At 45.1% G+C, this 16,279-nt stretch overlaps 1 pseudogene; it reads right to left on the bottom strand.

Moving 5' to 3' along the window:
• The window catches only part of LOC142590327 (calcium-binding protein E63-1-like), a 99,313-nt pseudogene extending 83,981 nt beyond the window's left edge, over window positions 1-15,332 (bottom strand).
• Window positions 15,333-16,279: the final 947 nt, after the last annotated feature.

Here is a 16,279-nt window from a genome sequence, read left to right as displayed (position 1 = left end):
AGGAAAAACGTTCGTCCGTCTGCCCCTCTGTCCCTCCGTCCATCACGCAGGGCGATCGCTTTCAAGATACGACTCGCAGCAGCGAGCGAATTGACCTTCGTGCTGCCTCTCGCTTCAACGTGAACTAAGCGGCGAGAACACAGCGCTCACGAAGCTATCTGCACTCACAACAACCATCGCAATTCGCTTTCAATGAAAGGACCCGCCCGGCCACGCCATACGCAGCCGCCGCTGGGGAACGGCAGGTGGCGGTTGACAATGGTTCGACGCGAATGAATAACGCACTAAAGAGCGACCACGGCCTTTAGTGATCTCAACGTCATCAGCTCACCTGGCGCCGCCACCTTCAGTAGTTTTGTGACCTCATCAATTCACCCTGCGCCACCGCCCACAACAGTTCGAGGCGCCGCAGCGCCGTCGCTTATACAGGTCGGATCAAGTTGCGTAACGTTGATAATGACGCCGGCCTGTGTGGAGGTGAGGAAGTGGCACAACGCTTACAGATGCTTAGACAACTACCAGAGTAGTGTCTGCGTAAATTGCTTTTTCTCACATCAGTAGATACTATCGCGGGTACTACATGTGGGAAAGCGATGGTAAAAACAGGAAGGGGGCGTATAATCTTTGTTAGAGCTCGTTCCGTTCAGCAATGAATAGACAGTTTTGGAATAGCGTTTGTTGCCGTGCGTACTTCCAACGCAAGCACCTCTGTGGGAGGTTACGGTCCGTGTCTATTCAATCCTTTTAGTTTAACGTACAGGAATGCAAACGTGAGGAAGAGGTTAAAAGACAAAGCGCTGTCTGGTGCCTCGTGCCAAACGCATCCGAGCCAAGACGATCCATTAGCTACCATCCTGTTTTCGCTATGCGGACGCGTCTCGTTAGGCCTACGGCCGCCGGAATGGCCCAATGATCTCAGAAATAGGACGAGCTGTGCGCTCATTACTAACGTTTCAGGTAAGTTTAGAGAAGGTGAAAGCTCATTTCAGTTTTTACTGGCGATCAAAGAGATTGAGAGGGTAGCCATCACCATAATTCACGCCTAAGCGGTGGCCGTGAGTGCCGCCACGTTCGATAACGCTAAGCATCTGTGAGCATTATGAACGTTAATCTTACCAAATAACGTAAGTTACCATAACGCACGTAAACAACAGAAACCCAATAACGTTCGGAGCATGCGCAGTGAGGACAAAGTTATTTCCTTACGTGCGTAATACGTTTACGTTTGCTTGAAAACACTACTGCAAAATTATCTAATGCATAACCTAAGGTCCTACCATACAGCGTCTTCTGTGCATCAGTCCGGGCGATTGGAACACAAACACGCCTGGGCCTATTTGCCACTTCACGTTCAAATTCCAACTCAATGGGATATCGCGCAGTTAATCTGAGTAACGCTCCTTTGAAAACGTGTTTTAACTAAGGACGTGTGTAATTGGAAGTTTCATTATCAATGAAGGCGAAAAAGATCTTGTGGAGTGGTCATCTAATTGGTATTGTAATACAACGCAGCCAGCATTTCAACGCGCTGGTTGCTCGCGGGAAATTCTTGAGGATGTTGTATTCCGCTTCTGAGGCTCGTGCACGTGGCCTAACGGCTAGAGCGTCGGGCTGCTGTGCTAGAGGTCCTCAGCTCGAATCCCGCCGTGGAAAATTTCAATTATGTTAATTTAATAAGCACGTATACTTAGATCTACATATCCGGAACCTCACGGCGACCAGGGATGCCAGGGGCCTATACCTAGTAGCACATCTCGGTCCACATATTTTATGCTGCACTGCCTTCGGGATCGGCGCACGAAAGAGTCTAGAAACATTTACATACCCGATACGGAAAAGCGGCGATAACTTGCTCAGGAAGACTTTGGCTTCTAAGAAAGAAACGGAGCGATGAATCATTCGTGTCGTTGACGTGACACGACGTAGGTCGATAACTGCAGCTCAGGTTCCTTGTACGACGTGTTACGAACGCATTAGGCTGATTGCCCGTATCGGCGTGTGCGTTGTGACGAGCGCGGTACCGAAGCGCACGGTGGGAAGCGCGGGCGACGTGTATTGCCTAACGCCTCGGCGTATGCTACGCGTTGCAATCTCTGCAATACTCAACATATACATAAACTACTGTAAAACAATGTTTCAAGCAATTTATTGGCGGTTGGGGAGAGGGTGGTACAGTACATTTCCTAAATGTTCAGTCCATCCCGTACTCCGGGCACAGTTAGAGATCAGCGAGAAATGCGCATGGATTATTGGCGGTGTGTGAATGGCCTTGTGCAGTGGATGAGATCACACACAATCAGAGAAGAAAGTTGGCATAGGTGGAGAGTATTTCAGACTTGAATTATGGTTAATCAGCGCTAAAAGGGTAATACGGATATCTAGAAACTGCAAGCAACCATTTACCGGCATCTTATTTCAGCGCGTTAGCTTCAGCGAAAGTCTACTCCGATAAACTTACTGCTTCCGAAGAAAAAAAACATCTTCTCAACTGCCATTCGCCTCATTCCCACATATATTGAAAATGGGAATAGCTCTGAACTGCTTTCGCATCACCGTACAGGATGAAGCCGCATCGGTCACAATTACCCAACTTTTTTTCACGCGTTCTTGTGCTGCGTTCTTGAATAAGTAGGTATCGTCAGTTATGAGGTTATGAGGTGAACAGTGCTATTATAATTAAAATCGCTTAAATGCAAGAAGAACGGTGAAAAAAGATTTACCCAGCAACTAGCAGTGCCTATGCAACCCCCTTCCCTCCTTACTATGCTCAGAAAAAACATCATGGCCAACACGATCTTAGAGTAATCGCACGAAAGAAGCTGAACTTGAAACTTAGAGACAGTACAGAAACGCAGGTATAGTAGGATAGGTCTAACTTTACTGCTGACGCGCTAAACTAGCAAGTGGAATGGGAGCTCCACAAGGAAGTGAGGTAACGACAAGAGGTCCGAAAGATAGCTTATTTTTCTTTTAAAAGGGCCTGTATGAGCCTCAAAAGGTCGTTTTCATTTCATTTACTTTTTCGCAAGTGCTTCGTTTAGCAGGCATTTCAAGAAAATCCTCCACTTCTAAAAAAAAAAAGAATGGTCGTGTTCAGTGGAGTGTTTTTCACTGAAAGCAGCTTTGCAACCAAAGCCTTGCCCATATTTCAACGCGCTAACGAACTTTTCTATTCGGCAACTCTTGGTTTGCTCTCGATGTCATATTTTGGCAACTTAAGAATTGTCCCTTTCCACGCCCTATGCCTGACTGTGGTGTTGGAATTTACTGAATAACACACTAATTGAAAAAAACAGAAAACAATATAAATATGTGCATGCTGAGTGGTGTCTTTACCACGAGGACTACTTCCTAGGTTTTCATGTCCATAGATCTGTGGCTCGTTCAGGCAACCACGTGTCTGTATACAGTTGACATTTTCCGACACATACGCCGGGTGTACCCCGTAATTTCAGCCAAACATTAAAAATACGCGAATTCCACATAGCTGGACAGAACCAAGGCAATGGTGTTTGCCGTCGCTTGGAGATTCCATCTAATCACACATAGTCTTAATTAATGAATCAACTTCTCAAACATTATAGTCAGATTAAAAGCGTCAATGGGGCAATTGTCGAGTACCATGAAAAACTCCCGATGCAGCTTTCTGTTCCTCTATACATAAAAGTGTTCATCGACCCGCCGTGGTTGCTCAGTGGCTATGGTGTTAGGCTGCTGAGCGCGAGGTCGCGGGATCGAATCCCGGCCGCGGCGGCCGCATTTTGATGGGGGCGAAATGCGAAAACGCCCGTGTACTTAGATTTAGGTGCACGTTAAGGAACCCCAGGTGGTTCAAATTTCCGGAGTCCTCCACTACGGCGTGCCTCATAATCAGAAAGTGGTTTTGGCACGTAAAACCCCATAATTAAAGAAAAAAGTGTTCATCCAAGCATGGAAGAAGCCCGCGAATACACGCGAGATTGCCGCGTGATTGGGCGCTCAGGGCACTTTGCGTGTATTCGCGGGCTTCTTTCACGCTCGAAAAAACATTTGTATGTAGCACGTATCGAGCAACAGAACGCTGTATCGGGAGGTTTTCATAGTGCTCTACAATTTTTGCATTAACACTTTTCAACTAATTATAATATTGTAGCAGTTGATAAATTAATTAGGATTAACTATCTAATTAGGCAGAATGCAAAAAAGAACATCTGAGTATGTACGAGCGACGGCAAACAAAACTGCCTGGGTTCTGTCTAGCTACGTGGCATTCCATATCTTTAATGTTTAGTTCAAGTTGCGTGGGATACCCTATATTAGAGCAGCGTCAACTTATACGCCTCTCAGTTTATTATTCGCTAAGCTATTATTGAATTGCTAGAAATGAGCAACACTCAATATCCTTAGACTGGTGCGGCGTCCTTTCAAATGTCTATGCTCATTAATGTGGTTAAAAGAAACAACCGTACAACAGAAGGTCGAAAGTGCCGCTATAGTTCGCGTCAAAACTATAGGGCGAGTAGGAAGATGTGACGTCACTAATTTCATGCTCCCACCGCGCATTTCGTATGCTTTTGGCCTGTTATGTAAAATATTATAAAAGTTGCTCTAGGGTGAGTACCTGATCTATTTGTAACGTTATGTAATAGTATTTTAAGGGAAAACATTTAACTGGCACCCAGCTGAGGACGCCGAAGTCTGGGACATCCCGAGGCGGTGGTGCCGGAACTTCAAGAATGCGTCACCACCGAGGTTTCCACTTTGCGCTCTTTGTGACTCACCAACCCTCCGTTAAAGGTGAGAGGATTGGTTGTGGTTTTCTTGAAGTGAAATTTAGGACTTTCATTTAACCTGACCTTCCTTTTTTATCTATACGCAAGGACACGAACAGAGGAGGCATTTTTTGGACAGAACCACATGCTGTCACCAGACACTGGAACCGAAGAAACATCTCGCTTAGAACGACAGAAAGCTGAGCTAGTTGGTAAGGATTTATTATGCAAAAAAAGAAGTGAGGCGTGCAGACAGGACACAAGAGTAGAGAAGTGGACAACACGAACGCCGTGTTGCCGGCGTTCGGGTTGTCCACTTCTCTACTCTTGTGTCCTGTCTGCACGCCTCACTTTTTTTTGCCGAAGAAACATTTCAGTATAACCACAGGTACTCTTCCGTATGCTTTCCTTGACTGTATTATCTGTTGGTCTCGCTAGGTGGTGTCTAAGAGAAAAGAATACGAGAACCTCGATTTCTCTTGTGCCCGTTTACGGTGCCGCGAGGCTCTAGACTTTGGCAGCGGTGCTACCTTCAGGTAGCACAGCATGGCTTAATGAACAGTTTGCCTGCTTCCTATGTTTGAGTGACGCCTGCTGTTAAAAGGACGTTCCGCATCCACCGTCTTGGCCGTTAGCGGCACTGATTAACACTTCCAACGTCAGATTTTCAAGGCATATAGAAATACAGAAGCAAGCTAGATGGGACAGCTCATGTTACCATAGCTAAACTGGTAAATAATCACATCTGTAATGAAGCAAGTGTGTATTAGGGATCCCACCATCGCCAAGTGGCTTTTTTAAAATTGTGATTAAACTTCCTAGCATATTTTGCTCACTTCAGCGTGCTGCTGTTATCTGATATACCGGGTGCTTATGCGAAAATGTTCAGTAATTTCAACATTTTAGAACTCATCAGTGGCAGATAGCACAATTATAATCCTTGAGCTGCACTGCCCAAACAAGCGGACATTATTTGGACGGGAAATTGAAATGCATATTGAACTAATTAACAATTCACTAATGATATTTAACGAATTAAGTTACAGCACTTATTATAATTTACAAATTGTAGCCAGGGAGTTCGCAAGGTAGATACAATCGTAAGGAATTTCAAGGATGACACCAGTTTTGAGATGTTAATTCCCGAACTTTGCAAGGAAATGCGTTGTGATCCAGTTACTTTTGTGCCTGAATGCACGAAATGGCGTCCTTCAACATTGTAACTGGAACTACAAAGCATTTTTACAGCAAGCCTGATGGTGCATATCTCAAAAATGATGTCATCCACAGATTTATTCTCAGCTAGATATGCCTTGAGGTCTCACGACGTACAATTTGTAAATTGCGCTATGTGACGCAAGGTAGTCGGTTTTAAACTTCATTAGTGAATTTTCGTTAGCACACAATTTATTGCGATTTTTCGTGCAAGTAATATCTGCCTGTTCGTGCAGACCAGCTCCAGCAGTAGAATGGGGCTGTATACCGCAGGCGAGTTTTAAGAGCTACTTAATGACTCCGTAGAAACATTTTTTGTAGCCCTTGAAGTGTTGTTCGCTCTCGTGATAACAAACAAGAAAAATTACGCGTCCGACTGATACAAGTGAAAATACACGCTCTTCTAAACTGATAATGAAAATTAGTCTTACGCCCGATAAAGACGTCTGTACAATCGCGCCATAGTTCATTCGAAGTCATACCCTAACTGAACAGTGCCAGCAGTACAAAAGTCGCTGCAGTTCTGAGGCCGCGTTTACTGAAGCTTTCTCTGTGACATCCGAAGATGTCTGGCTTGAAGAACGGACCCCTCATACATGCAGTTGGTAATGAACACGAAACTATGGAAATCTGAGAATGACCGCTACAGATTGTACCTAGAGTTATCTTGAGCTATGCGACCATCTCTACACTGCTCGAAAGCTAATCGCATTACCATCGACAGTGGTCCAGACATAGGCTTTGCCAGAACTTTAAGCGGTTAGCTTTCTTTGGAAACTGAATTGATTTGCTTGTGGCTGCTTAAGTACCTTCGTGGGCCGATACTGAAGGCAGCGCAGTTTGTAACCGTGGAGGCACCCTGGAATGTGCAGATGATACTTTATAAGTACTGAACAAGCCAATCTAGCTGTGATGGAGTCTATTTGTCATGATGGGCAAAGGCGATGACGTGAACTTTAGTGTTACACTATGCAGGAACAAAAACGACCTTTTTCTCGCGTCTCATTTTCGTCTATTTCGAACAACGTTAGGTTATTGCGATGCAGTGTTTAGCCTCTGTGACCTGATAACTAGGATTGACACAATAACCTAAACTCTGGGTAGGGAAAGTTTAATACTTCGGCATTTTTGGGTCAGATAGCTATTATTGTCTTAAAAGAAAAACAGTCGAACACCATAATCATCTTGCCCGCTGCGATTCAACTGATGTGATGTTGCAACACAAAAATTTTGCGCTCTTTTATTTCCCACGGCCAACATCTAGAATGCCGTGTTCGAAGACGGGAGTACAGAAATTCATTGCCACTCTTTTCCTTCTTTCGATTAGTATAAAACAGCGAGACAACACAAAAAGAAAGGAAAACAACTGCTTTCAGGAAGGAACATCATGTTTTTTGTCGGTTGCAGAAGTAGAAAGAACAAAACTGAGAGAGAAGATAGTGGCACAGCGCCACGCGCGGGACATCAGAGACAAAGTCGGACAACTGCAGAGCGCAGTCCAGTCTCGTGGCTGAAAAGAATTTCCACAACAGCTTTTGTGGGTCCCAAGCAAGACGTCAAGAAATCCGGGAGACCCGAGAACAAAACACCACCCGGAGTCTTTCACACGCACTGGGACCAAAACAGAGTCAAGGCCGGCACCGGAACCGAGGGTCAGGGCGTTGGGCCTTCGATCTGCACCACCCACACTTTCCCTATGGCAGTGTAAAGGGCGAAAAGGAGAGGAAGTAGGGGGAGGCCCTGTCCCTGCACTGTCCGTCACGGGCTGTCGTTCGCACGCTTCCCATAGCCGTACGTTGAGAAAAGGCGAGCGTGAACTGAATTGCCGATCGGTACGGTTCTAGCCAGTGTATCTATGTACGTATTCCGGCGACGTGACGAGCATTAGCGAGCGTTTCCAAGTCCATGTATATGCGCGTGCTGGTGAAACGAAAAAAAAATACGGTGGCGGCGGGGACCCCGTAGAGCCCCTCAGCTGCGTCGTATTTGGCGAAACACGCTTTAGGCGCAGTTAATTAGGTATAGGTGCGAGTACACACCATTACAACGTAATTGACTGGTACGAGAACATTGTCGAACACGCTTCCTTTGTTTCACTTTATATTCTCGTGAGTGCTTGAACGCCCTTGTGGAGTACGTTCAGCATTCAGATGGAATATTCTTACACTGTAGCAGCCACAAAAAGCGGAGGTGCCCTATGAAGGAATCCTCGAAGAGTGATAGTGCACGCTCCTACACAGTATAGTCACAAGTATAATGGTGACTAGAAATGTTCTTTGCGACAGTGATGGTTCCGTTTGTTCGAATGGCTATCGGTAGTCGGTGTGAAAATGTATGTTTATCGTTTTGTATTGCCGGACAAGGTCAGCGCCATTGAAGAGTTACCTTTTTTTTTTCTTCGTATAGCTTTTTTAAATTGTGCATTGTGTAGTACTTCAAAGAATTCAGAAAATATTATTTGGTGATTAGAGCACTTGCGTGTTTCAATAACAGATTTTCCTAAATATTACTAGCTACCGCATTCACACTACTCGTTACGAGTACCTTCTCAACATTTTTCAACAAGCGGTGGATTTGCGCTGAGGGACACACAGTGTCATTTACTTCAATGGTTTCTCTAGTTTATCGCTGAAACGACGAAATAGCGACACCAAATGAAGACAAACTTACATAACAAAGCTCTTTTCTGTCAATTTGTTTTTGTGTGTGAGCGCGTGGCCGTTAATGCCAAATAACATGACTCTCCTCACGTACCAACAGGGCCAAACTAAGATACTCTCACATCGGTCAGATCGGCCACAGGTTTGGGTTGTTCGTTCACTACAGTAGAGTTCTATGGGTGCTTAATTCTTATTTCAAATGTTTTTCCCTCGTTGTAAAAAGTGAAAGTGAAGCAGGACACAAATTAAAGTACTTAAATGCCCTCTGTAATTTAGGCCACTCTTAGCGTCATGGCAGCAATGTACTTTTTAATGCGGAAAAACCTGCTTTTGCCGGGTGCGAACTAGTTTGCATTTAGGTTGTAAGCGTAGTTACAGCGTGCTAAACTAATTTGACCAGTGCATTTAGGCCATTTTACTGTTACTGTTGTTCACGTTTTAGATATCAAACTGCCTCGTACAGGCATCCAAAAAGCCACTAGCTGGCCTCGTCAAGGTATGTGTCTCCCGGAGCACAAATCTTATAAATGTCATAAACACTGCGAAAGGTCCAGGTGTATCATTTTGTTCTCATTTTATCTCAGAAATGTAATGGCAAGCCTGCGCTTTGGCAAAAAAAGTTGTTTATTTCAATCTTCTCGCATTCCATGTATACCGCATCTATAATTAACGTAGCTCATACAAAGGTACGCACGTTCGTACACATTTGAAACTTCAGTGCATTGTTTTTTTCCATGTATCTTTCTAGCGCTGCTTTTTTGTTTGGTTATTACTCATTCGACATGCACTGATAGCCGTGATTAAATATGGGCTTTCCCTATACATTCAATATTAAATTTTTTTCCGAGGCCGTTTTCTTGCGTACCAAAGTGTCATCAGAATAGCCTTGGTTACTAGCTTGGTTCTCTTGTTTCGGCGCAATTATACGGTATTATTGTAAATGTCGAAATTTAAAAAAAACTTAAAATGTACATATGTGAGGGGTGTTCACACATTTTGGAACCACCATATAGACTGATTCCCCAGTAGAAGGAAATATTGCATTACGGGTACCAGAAAAAAAAAAAGAACGTACGCCAACTCTTGAGAAGACCTTAGCCGGACTGGTGCGTCAGTTTGCAAGTTAGTGAACTCCTAAGGATTACAGTGAAGTTATATTATGAAACCTTCTTCGCGGTACTACTGGAGCAATGGGAAGGTCGAGCTTGTCGGTCCTACATATCACGTGCGCACTGCTTTGTATTTCGTCAGTGATGGTTTTTAACCGGATTGTCAATGCGCGGATTTTTTGTGATAACACAGAGGGCTGATTTGGCCTGTGAGATCAGATTACGACGACCGACGATTGCGCTTGTCGCTATCGTTGTGCTCTGAATGTTTGTTTTTTCGGGGTCCAAGTTCGCCCGATGAACAGATTGGGGACTCACAGCTGTGACTCTGGCTCGTTCCTCACCGTCTCTACAGCGCGAGAACATTACAAGAGCTTCACAGAAGTGCGGAATAAATTGTCGGTTTTGTAAGCGCCAGAACCGAGATCTGATTATAAGGCTCACCGTAGCGGGGAACTACAGATTTTTTTTTACTGCTTGGCGTTGTTTAATATACAGCTAAATCTAAGTAGAGGAGCGTTTCTGCCTTTGGTCACCTCCCTAATATGGCCACTATGGCCGGAATTGAACTTGCGACGTCAGGCTCAGCACCTCAACGCCATAGAGAGTGGGTAACCGTGGTAGACCGTGCATGCAAAAACGTCGTAACTATAATGCACATATCATACGTTTTAGATTACAAAACCGCAATTTCCGTAACGCTTAGGCCGCCGACTGCTGAGCTCTTCGAGAGTATGACGAGAGGCGTGTTTCCGTAACCAAAGTTGGGGCTTCCTTTGCAAACAATGTATTGCGCTCTGCGATAAACGTTTTGGAGTACGTTTGGAGAACTTTCACACCACGTCTGATAAATCAAGATGTGTCTTGCTCAGGTGCATTTAAATTTGTGACAGCTCCAGGGAACTCCAGACATTGGATAAACGGATTGGATAAAGCTTGGGACCTCGGAAACGAGTCGGAAATAATTGCTTTGCTAGGTAATGGAGGTGCTGCATGGTTGCCATTTAGTTGTCTTTTCACTACGTCTGCACCGATGGTCGACCCTTCTAAAAGGTCCCCTCACCCCCCATCTCTCAGTTCTGGTGGCGCCTGCCCAAAACACACCAGTGCGTAATAAATAAAATCAGCACAGCAAAAAACAAACATCGTTTTCTTTTGTTCTCGTTGGCTTCACGGCAGTAGCCGTTTGCCAAGAATCGGGGGAGTGAATGCTTAATTTCTTTTCCTGCATAATATTCCACAACGAACGTGCTTTCTCTAAAGCTACGTCATCTAGGTGGTCCCAAAAGTAATCTAGTCATCCGCAGGCATTCACCGTGTCTCTTACTGTGTTGCAAAAAAAGGACGCTGCAAATGTTCCACGTGCATGTATTAGAGCTGCGGTCGCAAACACTCAAACGTATTCACGGCGTCTGCCTTAACGGCGTCGTCCGGCTAATGACGCCGAAGATAGGTGGCAGCAACCTGGGGGTCATCAAACAAACGCGCCCCCCTGCTCACCTACCGCCCACCATACCGTCGCGTTTATGTTCACCTGCTGCTCTCGTGCGTGGTAGCGTTAATAAACGCGTACGAGTCTCTATATATAACGTGGGTGCAAGATAGATATATGCAGGGGTATACATCCCGAGCTCGGCGCCGCGCGTATTTTCAGAGTGACCCCGTGGGGAGGAGCGAAGCCAAAAAACGTTTCGAAACGGAGACGCCCCGCGTTGATAGTTGCACCAACGCGCTTGTTTACACCGGGACCGGGATCGACGCACGCCGGTCTGCCGTTCGTCTTTTCGCCTGCGCAGAAGGCAGTACGACGAGGAAAGGATCGTCTGCTATTGTGCAGACGAAACTTGTGGCAGCCTCAAGGGGGGCCTTGTGAGCGAACGAGCGCTTGGAGAACGTCTCCCAGACAGCGGTACTTATCTGAGATCTAAACTATAGCACATCGAGGCGTTTCCGATTGGTCTGCAGATGGCACTTTGACATTGGAAAGTGCTTTTTTCGGTCATATCCATGGCTACGAAAATGTGCCTGGTGTTATTTTTACAAACCACTTTTGCATGTGAAAAAACATCTCAATATTCTTGTTTCAACGAAACATGCTAAAGATTTTAGTAAAATCATGTTATCGCTGCATGCCAAGACACCATGCCACATCAATTTTCACATCATCATCATCATCATCATCATCATCATCATCATCATCATCATCATCATCATCATCATCATCATCGTTCACCTCTATTTCTGGCAATGCCAAGTACGTTCGTACAAAAAAAAAGCGATAAAATGTTACTGAAGAAAGAAGTTGCATAACAATTAAACAAATAGTAATTGATTTTCTGAACAGACGACACGTGCACTTTTACTACAGCTTGTACGGGGTGATAATCTTTAAGTTTACCGGAATGTTTTACAATCACCTGTAGCAGATAGCATATTTCTTGTCCTTGACTCGATTGTTCGAAGAGGTGCAATTACTAGCACGAGAAATGGAAACAGATGTTCAACTAGTTACTGAAATTTCACCAATAACGTTTGAATTATATATATTTACGTCACATATTTCAATTTACAAGTTGTAGCCGATTAGATTGCAATACGTATCCACTTGACTTCAATCTCCAGGATGACACCCGCTTCGAGATATTATTTGCCAAAGTGCGGGATGAAATACATGGGCGTTATAGTTGCTTTCGTGCTTCAATGTAGAAAAAGACGTTTTGCAAAAAAGACTAAGTGGAACAAGAGTGAATTTTAACGGCGAGTTTGATGGCGCATCTCAGCAAATTGGTGTCGTTATGTAAATTCATTCTAAGTGATTGCGCCTTGCAAACTTGCCGGCTAGAATTCGGCAGTTGCAATGTTTGCCGTAAAGTAATTAATTAGGAAGTCAATTAATAAGCGCTTATTCAGTTGAATTTGTATTTTGATTTCTCATTCAAGTAATGTCCGCGTTCCTCTATAATCCAGCTCAAGAGTTCTAACTCTGTTGTCTGCAGGAGGCGATATTTAAATATTCCGATAAATCTAAAAAAATCACTCCATATAAAACTCGCCGCAATGGGCTTTGCATGATGTTTCCCTCGTTCGAATGAACATTTTGAGGCGCCAACCTGAGCAAAACAAATGTGATACACAGGGAACTGCGGGGCTAAGTAAAATAAAAGATCCGCGTTTTTTTACATTGAAGATCAAATAAAATGCTTGGCAGTAAATGAAACACTGCCCACGTGGAAAGCAAGGCGGTTGGATGCTGCGGCCTTTTTCAGAGTGCGGTGAAGACAGCGATGGCCGATTGTTGCACAGACGATGCGTAAAACGTTGGCGGATTCAAAGTTGCCCAGCGACTGAAGCCCAAACAATGAGAAGCACGACGGGCAGTCAAGCGCAGCAGCGGTTCCCGCTTAACGAGGGTTCCCGCTTAACGAGGCATCCCGCTGAGAGAGCTGTCGTCTCGCGAGAGCACCTTCGTGCATCTATTCGCCTGTGTAGTGCTGAGTGGGTCTGCGTGGTTTGCTGAAGCAGACCGTTCAGACCTATGGGTCGGCACCCATTTCGCAGCTCAAGTACGCGAGAAACGCTACAGATGCCCTCGTGAGACGATTGGTTAACCGATTTGAACGAAATTTGTTGCGTTTAAGAGACAGAGAGTCCTTCCACCGAGTGTAAGCAGCAGAATTTTGGAATTGTGAACTGAGCTTCAGCAAATCATGTGAAAAAACGTTAAAGGTTGAAAAAAAAATTGCGCATAGTGCTTGCATATTGGCAACTCTGCACCAGAGACAAATATTGCAGCAGCGTAAACTGAATCTCTCAGAGCACATTAAGCTCACAAATTTGATGGATAGTTTTATACCTTACAGCAAATTGGTACGATGTTCACGAAGGTTCTTTCAAAACTACTATTCAGAAACTCAGAGCAGCGTACAATTTATTAATATTTTCCACTTTACATGCCTTAACGAGTGTAGTTTGCAGGTTTTTAAGATCGTTTACATTGATGAGTTACACAGTTCTGTACTAAACGCTCCAACTTTTTATATTCACAACGTTCCATATTTTGGGCAAAAATAAAAAACAAATCTGTGGTTTTACGTGCCAGAACCCCGATATGATTATGAGCCACGCCGTAGTGGAGGACTTGGGATTAATTTTGACCACCTAGGCTGCTTTAACATGCACCAAATACACAGCACACGAGCTTTCTTGCATTACTGCCCATTGAAATGCTGTCGGTGTGGCCGGCAAATCCTCGCTAAAAATCCACGGAGAAAAAAAATCTGCCCTCTACAGATGGTAGATTCTAATTCGTTGTCCTGAAAGCAAAAATTGCCATCAGTTTTAGTGGATTGATTTATGAGTACATCCATACTTTTTTACCGTGTATTTATAGAGCAGTTCAGCAGTTAGTTAGTACAAAGGCCAAAATATTGCAAAGCTCTTCATGTGTATTTGCAGTTATTGCGAAGGCCTTCATGTGTACGCGTGCAAGCAAATGTTTCAAGTTTTTTTATAAAGCTTCAAGAAAAATATTGCAACAAATGTGCACTTGAGATACACTTCCACCCTTGTAACTAAAGAATACAGAAAGAACACCCTGGTGCCATGTTGCCTTGCGTAGTTTTGCTACATGTTGGTGCGGCATTACGAAATCTGCGTGAGTGAGAAATTTCGGCATACAAATTCCATGGCGAATGAATAATGTTTGTCGCTGTGAAGCTCGTTTTCGCCAACATTGTCGCGTAAGTACTTATTTCCTTTTGGTTAATGGGATCGACAAGTCTAACATGGAAACCATTGTCGATAGCTCCGGGCATACCGCATTCAGTGCCGTTCTTGACAGATGCGTTTCTATTTTGTTTCTGATAAGCTTGGCGACAATTCTCACTAGGCTACAGGAATGATCTTAATAAGCGCAGAAACGAAAAATAAAGAAACAGACCAAGACTTTACTCAGTTTATGGACCAACTAAAAAAAAAAAGAATAATTGTGATACGATCAGTGAAGACACGAATGACACACAGTCCAAGACAACAATGATGTGACGAAAGTAAAGGGAATACTCACCCGTCCTCTTTTTTCTCAATCTTGATTGATGGGGCAAAACCACAGGTAGGATTAAAAACGCCACTCGCGCACAGGCCACCAAAAACACACTAAATTTACCGACACCGACAGGAGCACTTCATACTGGGACCGAGGTGGGACGTACAAGGGACGACGTGACACGGGCAGAAATCGAAAAATAAACGGCCCCACGACGAACAGGGAAGGTTGTGCGTGCTTGGCGATGGGTAGCCTGGGTACTAGGGTGTTTTCAGTGCAGGGCGGAGAAAAAGAAACTACTACGAAGGGGTGGTTGGTTGGTTGGTTGGCGGGTTCAAAACAGAAGCACCTTGGTGCAGACCGTGAAGCAGCAGACGACTCTCCGCAGCAGACGGCCCACGGCGGCGGAGCAGACGGAGAAGCAGACACACACGCTGAAGCAGACGACCGCCGCCGAACAGGCGATCACCGCGAAGGGAGGCGGAGCCGGCGTGTCGTCTGCAATGATTGCGGTGCCTTGGCGGCGGTTTAGAGCGCCCCGTTTTTTGTGTTTCTAAAATTTCGCGCGGGTGAAGCCGATCGCACACACGCGCAAAAAGCGAACGGAAGAGCCGGGGCTGCTAATGCCGCGCACCACGCATCGCGGGGTTTCGCTCGGCTTGTGCGGCAGTGGCGGTTTCGGTTTGGCCGGAGAGGAACCCTGGGTCGACCGAATGGGCGCTGCGTGCGGCGTCCAAAAGTAGCAGACGACGTGCTGGCGGAGTTGTGAGGGGAGGGGGGATCAACGATGGGTGAAAGAGAGTCGAGGAGGAGAGGGTTTGGCCTGGAATACATACACCCACAGATTGTTGGGGAGAAACGGCCGGGCCTCCGATCCCCGTTGGTAGCTGGAAACACCAGCCTGAGGACTGTAGCGAGGGAACGGGAACAACAGCTAGACAAGAAAAAGCAACCGAAAATAAAACGCGTACCGCGGGACCATTCTGCTAGCGGCTCTCTATTTTTACGCCAGCGGTGGCCCCCTTCTCCGAGCACTTCACTGTTTTCATTTTTTCACTGTTTAGAAAACACGGCTCCTCGAGTGGCTAAGGATTGGCAGCAGCTTAGTCTGTCAACTCTCTCACTCGCCATCTAAAACCTTTTCTTAGTTTAGAGAACAAACGGAGGCAATGCAAAAAGATTCACAAGGGCATTGTGCTATTCACTTCTGTCTCTCTCTTTCTTGGCTCTGTCTATCTCTTGAAGAGAACATGCAACGTATCCATAATCGCGAACGGAGAAGTGAGCGTATCCTAAGTGCGCTTAAAAATAATCTTTCGGTCACCTCTGCTTGTCGGCTGTTCTCCGCGCAGTAGAGCATCGTTTGTTCTACTGGGACGCTGACAAAATGCTACGTCACTCGGTATGGCATAAAATACAAACTCCGAAAAGATTTATTTTAAGTCGAGAATATTATTTCTGATATCAAAACGGAAAGCTGAAAAACAATCGCGTGCTGTA

This window comes from Dermacentor variabilis, chromosome 8, assembly GCF_050947875.1.
Source record: "Dermacentor variabilis isolate Ectoservices chromosome 8, ASM5094787v1, whole genome shotgun sequence".
In the NCBI taxonomy this organism is placed as follows: domain Eukaryota; kingdom Metazoa; phylum Arthropoda; class Arachnida; order Ixodida; family Ixodidae; genus Dermacentor; species Dermacentor variabilis.
Note: the sequence above shows the minus strand (reverse complement) of the source record. Positions and strands in the feature narration are given on the sequence as shown.